The 15,757-nt window shown below is 48.8% G+C and overlaps 1 long non-coding RNA gene across 1 annotated transcript in view; it reads left to right on the top strand.

The window, feature by feature from the left end:
• The window catches only part of LOC125612484, a 36,873-nt gene extending 27,109 nt beyond the window's left edge, over window positions 1-9,764 (top strand). Inside the window, exons 2-5 of the long non-coding RNA XR_007342836.1 lie at window positions 1,245-1,296; window positions 6,896-7,095; window positions 7,631-7,948; window positions 8,544-9,764. This is a non-coding gene — a long non-coding RNA (uncharacterized LOC125612484). The remainder of the gene's footprint in view (window positions 1-1,244; window positions 1,297-6,895; window positions 7,096-7,630; window positions 7,949-8,543) is intronic.
• Window positions 9,765-15,757: the final 5,993 nt, after the last annotated feature.

Below are 15,757 nucleotides of genomic sequence, written 5' to 3'. Positions count from 1 at the left end.
CCCTTTCTTCATTTAAAAACTTTTTTCCCCCTGGGGATTAAACCTAGGACCTCACACATGCTTGGTAAGCACCTTACCACTGAGCTACATCTCTGCCCAACTTTGATCTTAAGAATCAGAATATCAGTAACCTAATGAGATTTATGTGTGAGACAGGTAGAAAACATCTAAAATACAATCAGATAATAAATCACCTTTGGAAGGATTCATACACTGAAGGTTTCTCCTCCTTAGAAGAAATCAGATGCTGTTTGGAAAACCAAGACTAGAATTTTACCCCAGTTCTATTCAGGCTGGACTCTAGTACAATTCTTTGTAAGCAGGCCTGCACATAAGTTGGCAATAGTAGGCCCCCAGCTGCCTTCTGTCCACACAACTGGAGTTTTAGAGTTTTCCATGTAGTCCGTGGGTTGGGGCGCAGTCCTGCAAATGAATCCACCAGTTCTAAAGCCCCAACGCTGGGTCTGCTATTTTATTACTTGCCTTACAGGAGCAGGAAGGGTAAATGGGTTTGTTACCATTACTACTACTACCACTACTACTACTACTAGTACTATTACTACTACTTTGATGGTTTCATTGTTGAGGTTGATATGTGTGTGTTAGTAAGATAAAACACTTGGACATCATTACATAGCATTGGTTAAGGCATCACTTCTGGCTGCATGGAAAGTGGTTCCAGACCTTTGAAAGGAACCACAGATTTTTAGCCAAAAAGAGAATCTGAGGGAATTGTCCTTCCCTCAGCTTCATTATGGACTGATCAGCTTCTATCCGTGGGCAAGATGAACATACATGGAACAGACTGTAAGCAGGTGGGAAGCAAGTAGGAAGACATAGTAGTATAGACTCTGCTTCTGAAACCTTTGACCTTTTCTTCTCTGGGAAATCCCACAGAGTCTAGTGAGGGTGACTTCCAGAAAGACAATATATATATGCTTGGATTCTGTGACAATGAGCAGTGAAACAAATGAGTGTCCAGATGCTGGCTACCAGTGAGCCTTCCCTACACAAGGTAGCTTAGCTCTTTTCTACTTCCCTTGCTGAGACCTCCTGTCCATGGTTCACGGAATGAATGACACGTGCACATAGATTGGCTTTGGATTTAACTGTGGCAACCAGTTGACAGCATGTGCTTCAGTCACGAGGCAGTGGTGCATAGACTCCTGAGCTAGAGGAGCCAGTGCAAGATTGTCCTTCTCCCTATTCTCTTCTCCCTCTCATGTGCCCTCTCTCTTTTCCAGATTCAGAAGACAGAGAAAAGAGAAGGAGGAGCACTATGGCAAGAGTCCAAAGGTGGGTCACCTTTGGACCACAAGTGTGTGTTCACAGTTCTTTCTAGCAGCATTTCTGATTTCTCTGTGCAATGTATTGATATGGCTACAGATGGATAGTCCAAGCCAGATTTGGGTCTTGGATTACTGTTATTTTTTTCTTCTTTTGGAAGAAAAAAACTTAGTTTGGGGAAGACATTATAAAATGAAAACTGGGCTTGGTGACAGGCCTTTAGTCCCAGCTACTCTGGAGGCTGAGTCAAGAGGATCACTTGAGCCCAGGAGTTGAGGTTAGCCTGGGAAACATAGCAAGACCCTATCTCAAAATAATAACAACAAGCAAATTTTAAAAACAAAAAGAGCAATTACCCTGATTCTTAGAACCACTTTCCTATTAGGTTGACCCATATGAATTTTTTTTTGTTGTTGTTCAAAAACATTTAAGTATTGATTGTTTCATGTAGTTCAACCTAGTACATTTCCATTACTCTGGGAAGGTGCCCATTTTAAGGGGTCCCTGAGATTTTAATCATTTGTGTTCATCTTCATCCTTCAATACCATTCTCTGAATTATTTTAACAGTAGAAGGAATCGTGGCAACCCCAGCAAGGGTCCACATTGCCCCAACTTCATGACATGTCATCTTATGACACAAGACAATTAAGATGATGTTTGAGTACCCTTTTTTTCATTATTTAAAAAAAAAAAGTCTGGCTAGCTCAGCCAACCTTACCCTGACTAAGGACTGAGACCAGTTCCAAACTTTTTTTGTCTTGGAGGTATTTGCTTCCATCTAGCATTCTTCCTGAATGGGATATTACTTCACCTCCTACACCAGCAGCCATCCTGGGGATGGTGTGCTGCCATGTGGTGCTGTAAGGGGAGGAAGTTGCTGGAGTGTTGGCAACAGCCACACCATAATCTTTTAACCACCTCAGGGTGACTATTAGGTTGACCCATATGAAATTTCTGCCCAGTGTGGGGAAGCCAGCAGTATGAGCCTTATACTGATTGCACTTGTAGTCCCACATTCATTACACTATCATCAGTGTATATGTCTGGGACTGCTAGTGTGTGTGTGTGTGTGTGTGTGTGAGAGAGAGAGAGAGAGAGAGAGAGAGAGGGCGCATAAGGCTTTGAGTATCTCTTTATGGCAGCTCAGTTAAACAAGGAGCTGGAGAGTTGTGTTGGTAATAAGCAAGACATTTCAAAGCCCCAACTCTCCCCCTTGGAAGGCCATCATGATGTGTTTGCCTTTCCCGGGGAAGGGGGCCATACATATACATATATGTATATGTATGGGGGTTTTGCCATGCTTCTCATTATATGGGGCTGCATTCAAGTGGCTGGCCAGGTGTATGAGAAGCTGCCTGACTGGGTGAGCCCCATCTGCCGTGAGCTCACAGACTTGCCTTTGCCTGCCTTTCGTCCATGGGGAGCCTGTCCCTTCGCAGCTCACGTCTCCTTTCTAATTTATTAGCTGGGAAGGAGGAGAAAATGAAACGTTGCCTGAAGACAATGGCCTAGACAGCAGGTCCCACCCTGCACAGCCGCCAACACCTCTCCCCCTAACCCTGTCTCCTCCTCTGCAGTTGGGTCTGCGCTTTATTCTGCTAAGCCTGAAATAAGAAAAAAAAAAAAAAGAATTTCAAAGTATTCTATAAAAACTATTCCAGCCCTTGGACATGCAGAGGTAGCTGTAGACTGTTGAAGATAGGAGAGGCCAATAGGACAAAGATTTGAGCCAGAGTTTGTATCAAATGGCCAATAAATATGAGTTCCCTCATGGACTCTGGGCCCCCCATCTCTGAGTCCCAGGACTTCTCCTCAGCTCCCAGTCAGGCAGGGGAGGGGAAGGGGGCCCAAGGCAGCTGCAGGGGCTGTGTTAGTAAACACTTTCCTGGGTTCCCATTTTCTTCACCCCCCCCACCCTTCTCCACTCCCTGATGCCCCTTACACAATCCCACCCCCCCAGCATCCCCCTTTCTGTGGTCTGCACAATGAGCTCATTGTCCTGGGTGTGATTTGAATAAGGGATCTGCGGGCCTGTTCCCAGCATTGTCCAAGGGGCTGGGAAAAACCCCAGCGCAGGCAGGAGGACCAGACCAGACAGAGACAGATGCCTAAATTAGCAACAAAGCTTTGTGCAGGTCCCCTGGACAAGGGCTTGCCTTGTTTGCGTGGACTCGAGGGTGTGGAGCTGGCCGGCTGCTCACATGTCTCCCCATGTTAATTAGTTTTGCATGCATGTCTGAGAAGGTGCCAGGGGAGATGTGTTTGCCTTTCCCGGGGAGGGGGCCCTGTTTGTAGCTGGCCAGCAGGCTGGGGGCTGTGGAGCTGAGCAGAGCTGGGCCTACCTGGGGAGCCAGACTCTGAGACTGGTTTGAGAATCTCAGATCCCCCATCTTCTTGCTCTGTTTTTCTGCCCTTGGGGTAGGGGCCGACTTTATTCCCTGAGCCCCCTCCCATCCTACCCCTGCACATCTGAAAGTTGGTCAGCTCTGACTATAGGGAACTCACTGGCTTCCACCCAGACCCTGGCCAGTGCCTATCCATCTGGCGGTCTGTCTCTCGCGACACAGGGCCCCTTGGGACAGGACAGCAGAAGTGGCCAGTCTGGGCTCTCCTCTGTACCCGAGCCAGATGGCCAGTCTGCTTATCGCATTACGACCTCCCATGTCCCCAGACCCATGCCACCCGTGGTGGGCCAGGATCTTGTTTGGGATTGTTTGGGATATGATGGAGAAGCTTCCCTTTAAGCTTTTGGAGAGGTCTGGCCTGAAAGGAAAGGGGTCTGGTACAGAGGGCACAAGGTGTGGCCTTACCACTCTGTGACCTCAGGCAGGCCACATCCCCAAACCTCTGAATCTCGGTTTTTCCATTGGTGAGATGATTGAGTTGAACTTCAGGAATCTCTTGGTTCCTTCCTGGCCCAAAAAGTCTGTGATGATGGTGATTCTTTCAAACCTGTGTTTGATTTAGCGCTCTCTGATTTACATGGTGAAGGAGGGACAGTGAATTCTGGCTAGAGGTGATAGTGAGTATTGCGGGAAGGATTTCATTCCTCTAGTGTAGGCCTGTGTTTTCAGAGTAGATGGAGGATCAGGAGCAGACAAGGCTTATCTTCAGGTTCTTACAAACCCTCCTCTGCAGCATGAGCCCTTCTTGTCCTGCCTTTATGCTACAGTGGTGAGAAACAAGCTCTTGCCCAGCTGAAGGGAGCTGAAGGCAGTGGCCACACAGGAGAAGCTAAAGGGAGAGCAGCTGCTGGCCAGGGCTCTGGATGTGTCCCAGTCGCCCCCTGCAGGCCCTGGGATAGGGGACAGGGATGCTTGCCAAAGCTGAGCTGAGCCAGACCTCCCAGACAACTTCCCGGCTATTGCATTCAGAGTCTCTCTACCTCTACAGCCCCTTACAGTAACTCAGGGAGTGAGGGGCAGGGGTGGAACATTGTTCTTCTTGTTCAGGTGCAAGGACTCAGGATTCAGTGGCCAGGGCATTTGATTCCTAACTCTTTGCTGGTCTTTCCCTGCTACTCAGCCCTGCTGGCCTTGCCCTCTTGTTCACACAGCCTCTAGATTAATTGGAAGCCTAAGCCTAGGATTACTTACAGTCCAAAATGTTGTATGCCAAAGCTTCCAGTCCTTTTGTTGTTGTTGTTGTTGTTGTTGTTAATGGGAATTGAACCCAAGGAGCTTTACTACTGAGCTTCATCCCAGGGTAACTCCTACAGAAAGAAGGGAACTTAATTTATTCTCTGTGTGTGCTATATTTATTTTATAATACTAGGGAACCCAGAGGCTTGTACATGTGAGGCAAGCATCTACTACTGAGCTACATTCTCCCTGCTTTATTTTAGTATAGGATCTCACTAAGTTGCCCAAACTAGCCTCAAACTTGTGATCCTCCTGTTCATAGCTGGGATTACAGGTGTGTGCCACCATGCCTGGCTACTATATATGTGTTTTAAATGAGTTAAAGTGCCTCTGGTTCTGAAAATTTTGGGATCTTAGAGAAAAGCTTCAAAAGCTGGGTTTTCTCTCCTGTCCCTTTGTCAACCTCCCCCATCTCTGGTCTTCTCTTCCCTACCTTCTCAGATGTGGTGGGATATACTTTGCTCTAGAGCCAGCAGCTGGCTAGAGGAACCCACAGGAAGTTCCAACATTAACTGTAGGTAGTCACTGGGCCAGCAGGGGAGGCAGGCCCCAGGACTTCTCTGTGGTGGGTAGTACCCTCCCCTCATTGCTCCATCCAGTTGTCCACAAGCAGCACATTCACTCCTCTCAACCTGGCCATCTCTCCCCTCTCTGCCTCTCCCCATCTTTCTTCTTTGGGTTCTGGGGGCCTCTTTCTTTGCCCTATTACCTCTCTCCCTGGGTTGCTCCTCACTCAAGCTGGGTATCTGGCAATGAAGTCTAAAGCTTGATGAAGAGCAGAGAGGTTAGATATAATGAGAGAAATGACCACAGTAGGGGTGGGGGAGAAGAGGCAGGGCCTTAGGGGATCTGTCTCCTGTCCTCCCTGCCCCCGACCAAGGTCTTAGCTGCCTCAGCTGTAGCTCTGAGCTCCTTAATCTGATGATCAGTGCGGTGCTGGGGGGCGGGCTGGCAGAGGCTTTAGGAGGTAACAGGGGATCTTAGGAGTCGCACTCTGCTAACAGAGCGTCACTGAGTATCACACAAAGCCTGGGAATCACATTCCAAGCGCGGCTCCCCCTTCCAGAAGCAGCAGCCCCAGCTGGGCTAGACCCAGCATGGGTGGTGCCTGGTCGAGGGCTGGGACTCAGGCCCTGCTTGCAGTTGGGCGTCACCTTGCTCTTTGTTCTTCAGGAGGAAAGTTTCCAAGATTAAGGCTTTCCAGCCCTTTCTGCATGGCTGAGGTTTTATTGTTTGGTAGCTGCCCCCAACCTTACCCAAGTGCTCAAATCCACTGGCTACCAATCCCAGCTAGAAGTCATTTGTACATTGCAGGTATTCATTCCCCAGGTCAGCTAGAAAAATGCTGTCAAGGTGATCAGGGGATGGAGATTTGTTCTAGAACTAAGTGAGACTGCTGTATAGTATGCCTTCCTTATCAGATGGAGCTATCCTTAGAGAACCCAAGGAGTTCCAAAATTGAGGCTAGGATGCCGAATGAAAGCCCACATGATTCTAAGACTTATCCCAGCAAGATGATGGTAGCTCAGGCCCAAAACTTTGGCTGGGGAGGAAGAGGTGCTGTGGGCAGGGCCCAACCCAGAATTACTGTGCAGTAGATGTCTCAGAGCCTCTATACCCTCATCTGAAAAATGGGAATTGTTTTTACCTATGGAGTTGCTGTGAGGAGTGTCAGATACATGGATACCACTAAATAGGGTTAATATTACTTCACTCTTTCCCTGAGGTATAGGGCAGATATGAAGGAGGTGAATTTCTCAAGGTCATTTAGTATATCTGTGGTTTGGGGGTAGGGTGGGGACAGTAGTTATATTCAGAATATTTAATCTCTGGTACAGCCTGGGCACCAACTAGTCAGAATGGCAGCTGGTCCAAACCATCAGCTCAGAGAGGAGGGCACAGCTGGGCTGAAATAAGTTCATTTGTCTTTTTGTCTTTCTGCTCCATCATGTGTCTGTTCATCAGCAAGTATACAGACATCCCTGGAGGGCCGTTCCTGACCAGGTCACAGAATGTGGGATCCAGGGATCTCCTCTGCATTCTGAGCAGGTCAGACCTTCCTGGCATGGGATACCCTGCCTGACTTGGCAGAGGGCAGTGAACCAAGGTCCTTCCCAGCTCCAGGCTCCATGATGGCTGCAGAGCTGCCACCAGTTTCTGTGGGGGTAAGTTTTTTTCTGGAGCTCTTGCCTCCTCATGTCTTTTCTTAAAAACATTGTGGGTCGGGATTCAGAGTGCATCTGGATCACTTCCCCATGCCTGTTTCTTCCTTAGCCAAGGGAGGTCAGTGGTTTCTGTGTCTGGCTGCAGAGTGTGAGCATGTGATATTAGGGGTAGTGTACAGCCCTCTTTTGTCACTGAAGAAATCTTTTGACCTCAGGCAGCATCTGCCCCAACCCCAGGCCACCCCTAGATATGTGTACTTTGCCAACAGTAGCTGCTTCTACCTGGTCTTTCTCTTTGCCTTATGGGGTAAAATCTCTGCCTTTGAGGGCCTAAGGTGGGCGAGTAAGGAAACAAGAGCATAGAAAGACATTGCCCCATGTGGCTGGAAGTCAGAGACTTGAGCTCCGGCCCACCTTCCTACTGAGTGGTCTTGGGCAAGCTACCTCTCTTTCTGAACCTGGAAAAGGAACATTGGATAAGATGGTATCTGAGGTCCTTGAACTGCTGCATATTATAATTTGGAGTTTTTCCTAGGTTTCCTACTTTGTTACGTGCCAGTAACCCTCCCGTCGTGGCCCTGCCCAGCTCACAGGGAACTCAGCCTGCATTATCTCCTTCAAGTTACACTGGGATGGAGGAGGCACCTTTACCCAGAGGCTACAAAAATGAAAGCCCACCTCACTGCTGGCAAGTGCCATGAGACTAACATGTGATCTGCCTTGAAACAAGGCTTTGGCCAGAAAGCATGTCTCAGCTAGGTGTGTTCTCATTCTCAGCCTCAAATTGGGATGTCTTTGCCTTCTCTCCTGGTTCTACATGCTTTGAATAGTGTTTGCCTAAGTGACCCTCCAGGTATGTTTGCATTATCCTTGGGACTTTCCCTGGGTCAGGGCCTTCAGACTCAGAAGCCCCAAACCTTGTGAAGTAATCTGTAGGGACAATACTACTTTTTGGTCCCCAGTATCCCCAGCCAGATGGCTTTGCCACCAGTACAGCTCAGTGTGCTCATGGAGTAAGGTGGATGTGGGCTCAGGATTCTTGGATACTGGGGTGACCCTAGGCCAGGAATTCAACCTCTGTAAGACTCTGTTTCCTTAGTTCTAAAAAAGATAATCACATCTTTCTCATAAAGTTGCAGCAAGACAGAACTAACACAGAGAAAGTACCTTGAAATGACAGGATTGTTCTCCCTTATCTCCTAAGCCTAACTGAATTCAGAGGTCACAGACACAAGCCCAGGACTTTTCTGACCTCCTCCTGCCTTCCATCTTCAGGACTGCTCTGCTGGGGAGGTCCTGAAACGACCCTGGAAGAACTCCTCCCCTGCCCACCACCCTCCTTCCCCAGGGAGCAGAAATACCTAGTTTCAGCCCTAATAATACCTGAATGAGATTTATAGGACACCTTCGTCCCCAGAGTTCTCACATACTATTTCTCTTATCTTTAGATTGTCCTGTGAAGTAAAGTGATGGTACAGCCTCTTTTCAGTTTTTATGGAAATGGAAACAGAGAGGAATGGTGACTCTTGCCAAGGTCGCAGGATTGGAATATGGAGCCAAACTGCCTCAGGTCATAGAAGATCATCAGAAGGGGAAAATCTGAGCAGGAAGAGAAGAGTCAGCTACCTCCTGAGGCTGTAAAAGTTGGAGGCAAGAATGGAGGAATCCCAGGCAATCCTGCTTGTCTGGGACTTGGCAAGAGACCTGGGGAATATGACCCAACCCTTTTGTGGGGTCTTTGCTTTTGACCTATTGGCCTAGTATGTCCTCTACCATTTCTGCCCTTATCACATCCTATCAGGCCTGTTCACCCTGAAACATTCTGGCCAGGCCTCTGGCAAATGAAAGCTCTATACCATCTGCATTTTCACCCCAAAGGACTGGAGGCAGTGTGCTCAGAAGTTGCCAAAGCAGAGGCTCCAGCCTTCTAGGAGTTAATGACTCCTTCTCCCCAGCTGTCCTCCCTTTGGTGCTCCTCTTCCTCCCTCCTGCTCACAGCAGGCTCGGCCTGGACCCAGGAGCCATGCTGCTGTGCTGTTGCCAGGGGAGCCCAGAGGCAGATCTGAGCTATGCAGGGAAAAGGCCCAGCCTGTCAAAGTGTCTGAGATGAACCGCCACTGTCCCTGTGCAGCTGGGCTCAGACTTGTCTCGGCTCTTGTCTGTGCCTGAGAATGGCGAAGCCCAGTGAGGTTCAAGGGCAAACTCGCTATTCATTAGTCAGGGGTTCTTGACGTCCTGTCTCTCCAGGGATGGGTTCCCCCCTTCCTCTCTCTCTCCCTCCTCTGATACATTCCTGGGTGCCTTTGGAGAGGACTACACACCCTCCTCTTGCCCAACCCCCTCTCCATAGGCCCCTGAATAAACTCCCCTCAAGGAGACCAGGCAGGATAGAGACAATGGCTTCAGGAAATCATTCAGGCGAGACCCCAGCCACTCTGGCCTGCCTTCCACTTCCACAGCCCCTGTAGGCACACTCTGCTGTGACTCCGGCCACTCTGGGCCACCAGCCTGCATAGGCCTGGATGGGAAGAGACTACTGGGCACTGCCCTAAGGACAACATTCAGTGCAATGCCATTCTCACTGGGCTCCAGGTATACATTTATCTCCCTGGCTGGGTGCTATATTTCTGTAACATTGTGTGTCTATTTAAAGACACTCTTCAATACTGTTTTTAGGAAGTGTATTTTCTAAAATGTAGCAGTATCAAAAAATAAAAGGCAGTGGTGCAGGCCTGTAATTCCAGCAACTCAGGAAGCTGAGGCAGGAAGATTGCAAGTTCAAGGCCAGCATCAGCAACTTCAGAAGACCCCATCTCAAAAAATTAAAAAGGGGGCTTTCATGCACAAGGCCCTGGGTTCAATCCCCAGCACCAAAAAAAAAAAAATAATAATAATAATAATTAAAAGGGCTGGGGGTGTATCTCAGCACTCCTGGATCTAATCTTCAGAACTGGGGAAAAAAATATAAAAGGCACATATACTTGAACACAAAATATTGCACTATTAGGAATTTACCTTATGGGTATATTTGTAAAACTTCCCAAAGAGGTATGTACAAGGGTGTTCATAGGATCATTTCTTCTTTACAGTGTAAAGAAATAGAAATAACCAATGGGTCCTTTCATACAGTGGAGTACTATGCAGTTGTAAAAGTCCATGTGGTAAGATCTCTATCGACAGGCCCATATGGAATGTTGGCTAGTATATATTATAGGGTAAATAGAATAAACTGCAGAATAGGCAATAGAGTATGATCTTATTTGTGTACATTTAAAAATCAGAGGCCAGCCGGGTGTGGTGGTGCACACCTGTAATTCTAGCAGCTCAGGAGGCTGAGGCAGGGGGATCGAGAATTCAAAGCCAGCCTCAGCAACTTAGTGAGGCCCTAAGCAACTCAGTAAGACTCTGTCTCTAAACAAAATACAAAAATAGGTTGGGGATGTGGCTCAGTGGATAAGTGACCCTGGGTCCAACCCAGTACCAAAAAAAAAAAAAAAAAAAAAAACCAGGCCAAGCTCAGTGGTGCTTGCCTATAAATTCTAGAAACTCCAGAGGTTGAGGCAGGAGGATTAATAGTTGGAGGCCAGCCTTAGCAATTTAGTCAGGCTCTAAGCAACTTATTGAGACCCTATCTAAAAATAAAAAGATCTGGGGATGAAGCTCTCAATGATAAAGCACCCTTGGGTTTAATCCCAATAATAATAATAATAATAATAATAATAAATAAACCCTACAAAAAACAAAAACAAATCATAAATATGCTTATATATGAGTGGTTTCTGACAATATGTATTAGATAACCACCTCTGGGAAGTGGGGATACAGGGATGCATTCTTCTGTACAATAATATTTTCTTTTCATGTTTGTAAAATACTTTTCTTGAAAAATATAGGGACTATTTAATAGGCTTAACTTCTATCAACAAACTTGGAATAGGAACTTAAGATGATAGTGGTGATGTTGCAGGAAAAAATATTCCAGAATCACTGGCAACATTAGCTACTATACTTTTCTGAGCCTAATGATCACATCAGCATGGCTCTATTAATCATAAAATCTAGTAAGTGCCAGGGTGTTTCTCTTGGTCTTGTTTAGGTGTGGGTATCATGTTTTCAATTCACCCCGTGGGAAAGGTTGGTTGATTTGCCCAAAATCCTGGGCAGGTAGGGGTAGGAGTCAGGAATCTGATGGGGGCTCAGGAAGGGTGGTGTAGGCTCTCAGCCATTGCCCCTCCATCCTCAGGAGACTGACCCCTGGGGTGCCACCCCAGGGTGGCACCACATGGACCTCAGTGAGTGGAAGATGTCTCCATCCTACTGCAGCCCAAAGGAGGACAGACCAACTGGGGCTGGCAGCAAATGGATGGGATTCTGAAAGGTACCATTTGCAAAAAGAGCATGTGTCCTGAGAGAAAAAGCACCCTTTGTATTGCCCACCCCAGCATCAATCACCCCTGCTTCACTTCCCCTCCCCCAGCCAAAGAGTAAATTGCCGGGAAAGTGTTGCCTGTGACAGGGCACAGGAGTTCCCAAAGCCAGAAACGTTGGTGTCCTGCCACAGGTCAGGACACAGCAGCTCACATAGCACTCTTCACTGGGCCCTGGATAGCCGGGAGGAGGTGCTGGGGAGGTGCAGTCCTAGAGGGGCTTGGGAAACCCATGGGAGTCTAGGTAGTCCCAGATCAGCTGCCAGCAAGCAGAGTGAGGAGAAAGGAAATATTAAGAGCAACTGCTGTGGGCTAGGTTGTCAGGTGCCAGGTCACTGTGCTTTGGCCCAATGAGTTCTCTTTAATTTTATGGGCTGTGGGTGCCATTAGTACACTCATTTTACAGATGAAGACACTGAGGATCAGAAAAGTTATGGTCCTTAGTCACACAGCTAAAAATTGCCAGAAATGAGATTCAAAATCAAGACTAAATGACTCTAAACTATACTCCTAACCCCAAAGAAATCCTGTCACTTAAAAAAGGTCCCCAAAGCTGTACTTTCTCCTGGCCAGTATCCACTTGAAAAGACATCAACCTTTGCCTGCAAGGCCACCTCAAATACTCCCTTGCCTGGGGTCTTCCTCAATTCCACCTAATGCCATCTCTCTTCTTGGGGTGTGCTAAGCCTTGGAGACTGGGCACTGGGGCGGATTCCAGACCCTCATTCAGATTGGGGCTGTTGGTTAATATTGCTCTTAAGTGCTGCTGCTGCCCAGTCTCCTGGCTCCTGGTCTTCTATACTCCTGTAGACTTTGCTTCTTCCTTGAGGTCCTTGACCTAAAGGAGCCTCTTAGGAAGGTGAGGAGCTCCCAGGATGGCTCCACTGCTTCTCAGAGGCTAGTCCAATGATAAGAGGGAGTGTGTGGGGGGGTCTTGAGAAGCTGATACTGGAAAGCAGAGATGGTCCCCATGTGCTTGAGTTTCTAGGACTCTTACAAGACCATTGGGTCCATCTGAATTGTCCTGAGAGAGCACTAGGGAAAATTATGGGAAAGAAGCCTCTTCCTGTCCTGTGAACCCTCTGGCTTTCTTGCACCAGTCCATGGAGAATAAAGTTTCTTTGCAAAGCCTCCCATGTCTCTGGTGAGTTTTCCTGGGTGGATATTAGTGAAGAAAGATTCAGCTGCTAAAAGATAACTCATGGTATCTGGAGGTGTGGTGGGACCCTGGGAAGGATGGAACAAAAAGCTTCACTAGGCCTTGGAAAGTCTGGCTACTTGACCTAGGGTCACCTCAGTAAGAAGATGAAATCCAAGGCCTACCTTGCTTTGAGGGTAGAATTTATAGGTGCTCTGGTTCTGGATTGGAGAGTAGTCCCCAAGCTCCTTCTAAACCTCCACTAGTGTCTTCTCATTTACTTTTAAAAATGATTGCAGAAGACAATTTCATTTTAAGACTAGGAAACAGAAGCTCAGAGAGGCTAAGAAATATACCAAGTCACACAGCTGGAAAATGGTGAATTTGGGTCCTAGTTCTCATCTCTATGACCAGAATGGATGTAAAGGGTCATGAATTTCCTGACAGCCCCTGACAAAATTTTTTCATGTATGTGCAAAATCACAATCATGCTTTCATCACAGCATTCGTTCTCACAAGGCCCTTGGACCCCAGACAATAATTGACATTTTCTTGTTCTGGGCACTACGTGCTTGCTTCTGTCTTAAATCATGGTTAATCCTCACACCTTAATTAAAAAAAAAAAAAGTGGGCACTATCCTCATTCCTACCTACGCAATGGAGAGATGAAGTCCAATAAGCATTCTAAGGTGGTCTGTTTGGGTGTGGATGCAGCCAGGATGCCAACACAGGTAGTCTGTCGGTGCAAATGCCAGGCACTTAACCACTGCGCATACCACCTTCCTAAAGGACGGTTAGTGTCAGCCTGGCCCTGCCCTTAGACCCCGGGTGAAATGCCTCTCATCTCCCGGCAGCAGCCCTGGCCGATAGGCAGTTTGGTTAGGGCCGAATCACTGACTGGCAGGTGGCGCTGCCCAGGGCGTCCAGCTCCCCCCGCGAGGCAGCAGGCTGGAGCCCCAGGGCACCGGGGAGAGCCAGGACCCCGGGCGGGAGAGAGAGGACTGGGGGGCACGCGGCACAAAGAGCTTTTTATTCAAATTTGTTTAGAGTTTCGCGAATTTGCATGAAAAATGTGTGAGAAAAGCCAGCTCTGGTGACCTCATCCGCACCTGCCATTAACGTTCAATTAGCGGCTGAATAGCGGCTGCCGACGCGACGTGCAGAGAATCCGGCCTGCCCTGCGCAGCTAGGGCGGCGGGACTGGCCGGGGATAGGAAGAGAGCGAGGGACCAAGGAGGGACGCAGGGCCTCGGCCTACTCCCTTGGGCTAGAGATCCGGGCCTCATCCGCACCCCAACTCTCGCAGGGGACGTGCGGACCCCAGGACCCTCCACTCTAATGCAGTTGGGTCGCTCTCGGGCTGGGGATTCTCGGCTCTCTCCTGGCGCTGAGGAGGATGGGCTCGCCTCCTCCCCGAGACGGAAGGTGAACTGACTAGCCCCGTCCCAACTCGGATGGGCTTCCTCGCCACCTTCCGGACAAAGTGTCAAGTACAAGTTCAAGTTCAGGGCCAGGCCCGTGGGCGGGGGATGGGGGTAGGGGGCGCCGAGCCTTCCCCGGCTGCCTTTGTTCTCCGGGATAATCGCTCCCACGTCCCCTCCCTGGCGGGNCCCCACCGCGCCCCGCAGGAGCCGCCTCCTCCCGCCCGCTCGGCGCCTGTCCCCTAGTCCCGGCGACCCCGCTCAGGGCCACCGAAGGGTCTGGGGCTCAGGGCGGGGGGCGGCGCGATCCGAGCCTGTGGGAGCCTCCCCAACCTCGCAGTCCCAGCAGCAAACTGCACCTGGTCGGACGGATGCCCGCATATAGGTAAGAACCCTCGGCGGGGTTCGCCTGCACCCCCTGTTGCCCCGCCCCCCGTCCTGGCTTTTGCGCCCCGGACCCAGCAGAGTGGAGTGTGCTGGGAAGCGAATGGAAGATTGGGCCGCCGGGCTGGGCCTCCGGGGGGCGCGCTGCAACTCCAGAACTCCGGGGGCTTGAGAAGGTGGGTACAGCGGGTAAGGGTGCCCAGTGAAGGCCCGGGGAGATCACCGGCCTTTTCCAAGGGCATCTGGCTAGCCTCTTGGTCTCCACTTCTGTTTCTCCTGGCTCTGGCGCTTCCTAGCTTTTTCTCAGATTTTAGCAGGAGGGTACCCTAGTTAGAGACTAGCTGAAGTTCAAGAAGGGTTGGAGGGATGTGAGTGGCACAGCTATTAGGGGAATCCACTGTGCCCTCTCCACCTGCCACTATCCTCTCACCTAAATTAAGGTGCGAGGCAAAATGGTGGTGATTGCAGGGTGGAGGGTGGGCTGTGACCTAGTAGCAGTGCAGGGAGTGGGGTGAGTTTTATTGTAGGACCTCCTGCTGTTTCTACTTGTCTGGTTCCTGGATTCTGTACCAGTGTGAGCTTGTACTCCACCTAAGCCAGCACACTGCCAAGCTGAAAGGGCACAGAGGGCTGCTGAGTGGCCCAAACTTGTTCTCTCTTCAGGTGCCTGATTTGAGGTCATGTGTGTACTAGTGCTTTACAGACGTTCGAACACCCATGATACCTGGTTTCTGAATTCCATGCAACTATACTGCTCCCTTTCTGTGTTCCTTCTCTGTGTCTTCCCATGATTTCTCACTTCGGGGATTTTACCTACACCAAAGTTCCTTCCCATAAGAATACACTCCTCTTGATCAAACTTTGGCCCTGAAAGTAACTTCTCCAGGAGGCTGCTCAGATTTTCCTCACAACTCTCCCTCTCTTGACACTTCATCAGAGAGTCACCTGCACTGCTAAGTGCTTAGTAGATATTCAGTAAGTGAAATGATTTCTGGATGAAATGATTAAAAAGGCACAACAGAGCTGGGGTTGTGGCTCAGCAGTAGAGCGCTCGCCTAGCACATGTGAGACCCTGGGTTCGATCCTCAGCACCACATAAAAATAAATAAAATGAAGATATTGTGTCCAACTACAACCCCAAAATAAATATTTTTAAAAATCTTCTTTTTAAAAAAGGCAGATACAACATAAACTTAACCACTGGGGCTTAGATTTGTTTGGCTTTTACTTTGACTTAAGCATAAAGAAAGCAACTCTCATGAGCTCCTTTCCTCTGTTCCATTATATATATG

Source organism: Marmota marmota, unplaced genomic scaffold, assembly GCF_001458135.2.
Source record: "Marmota marmota marmota unplaced genomic scaffold, marMar, whole genome shotgun sequence".
NCBI lineage: Eukaryota > Metazoa > Chordata > Mammalia > Rodentia > Sciuridae > Marmota > Marmota marmota.
This window is presented reverse-complemented; position numbering and strand designations above follow the sequence as displayed.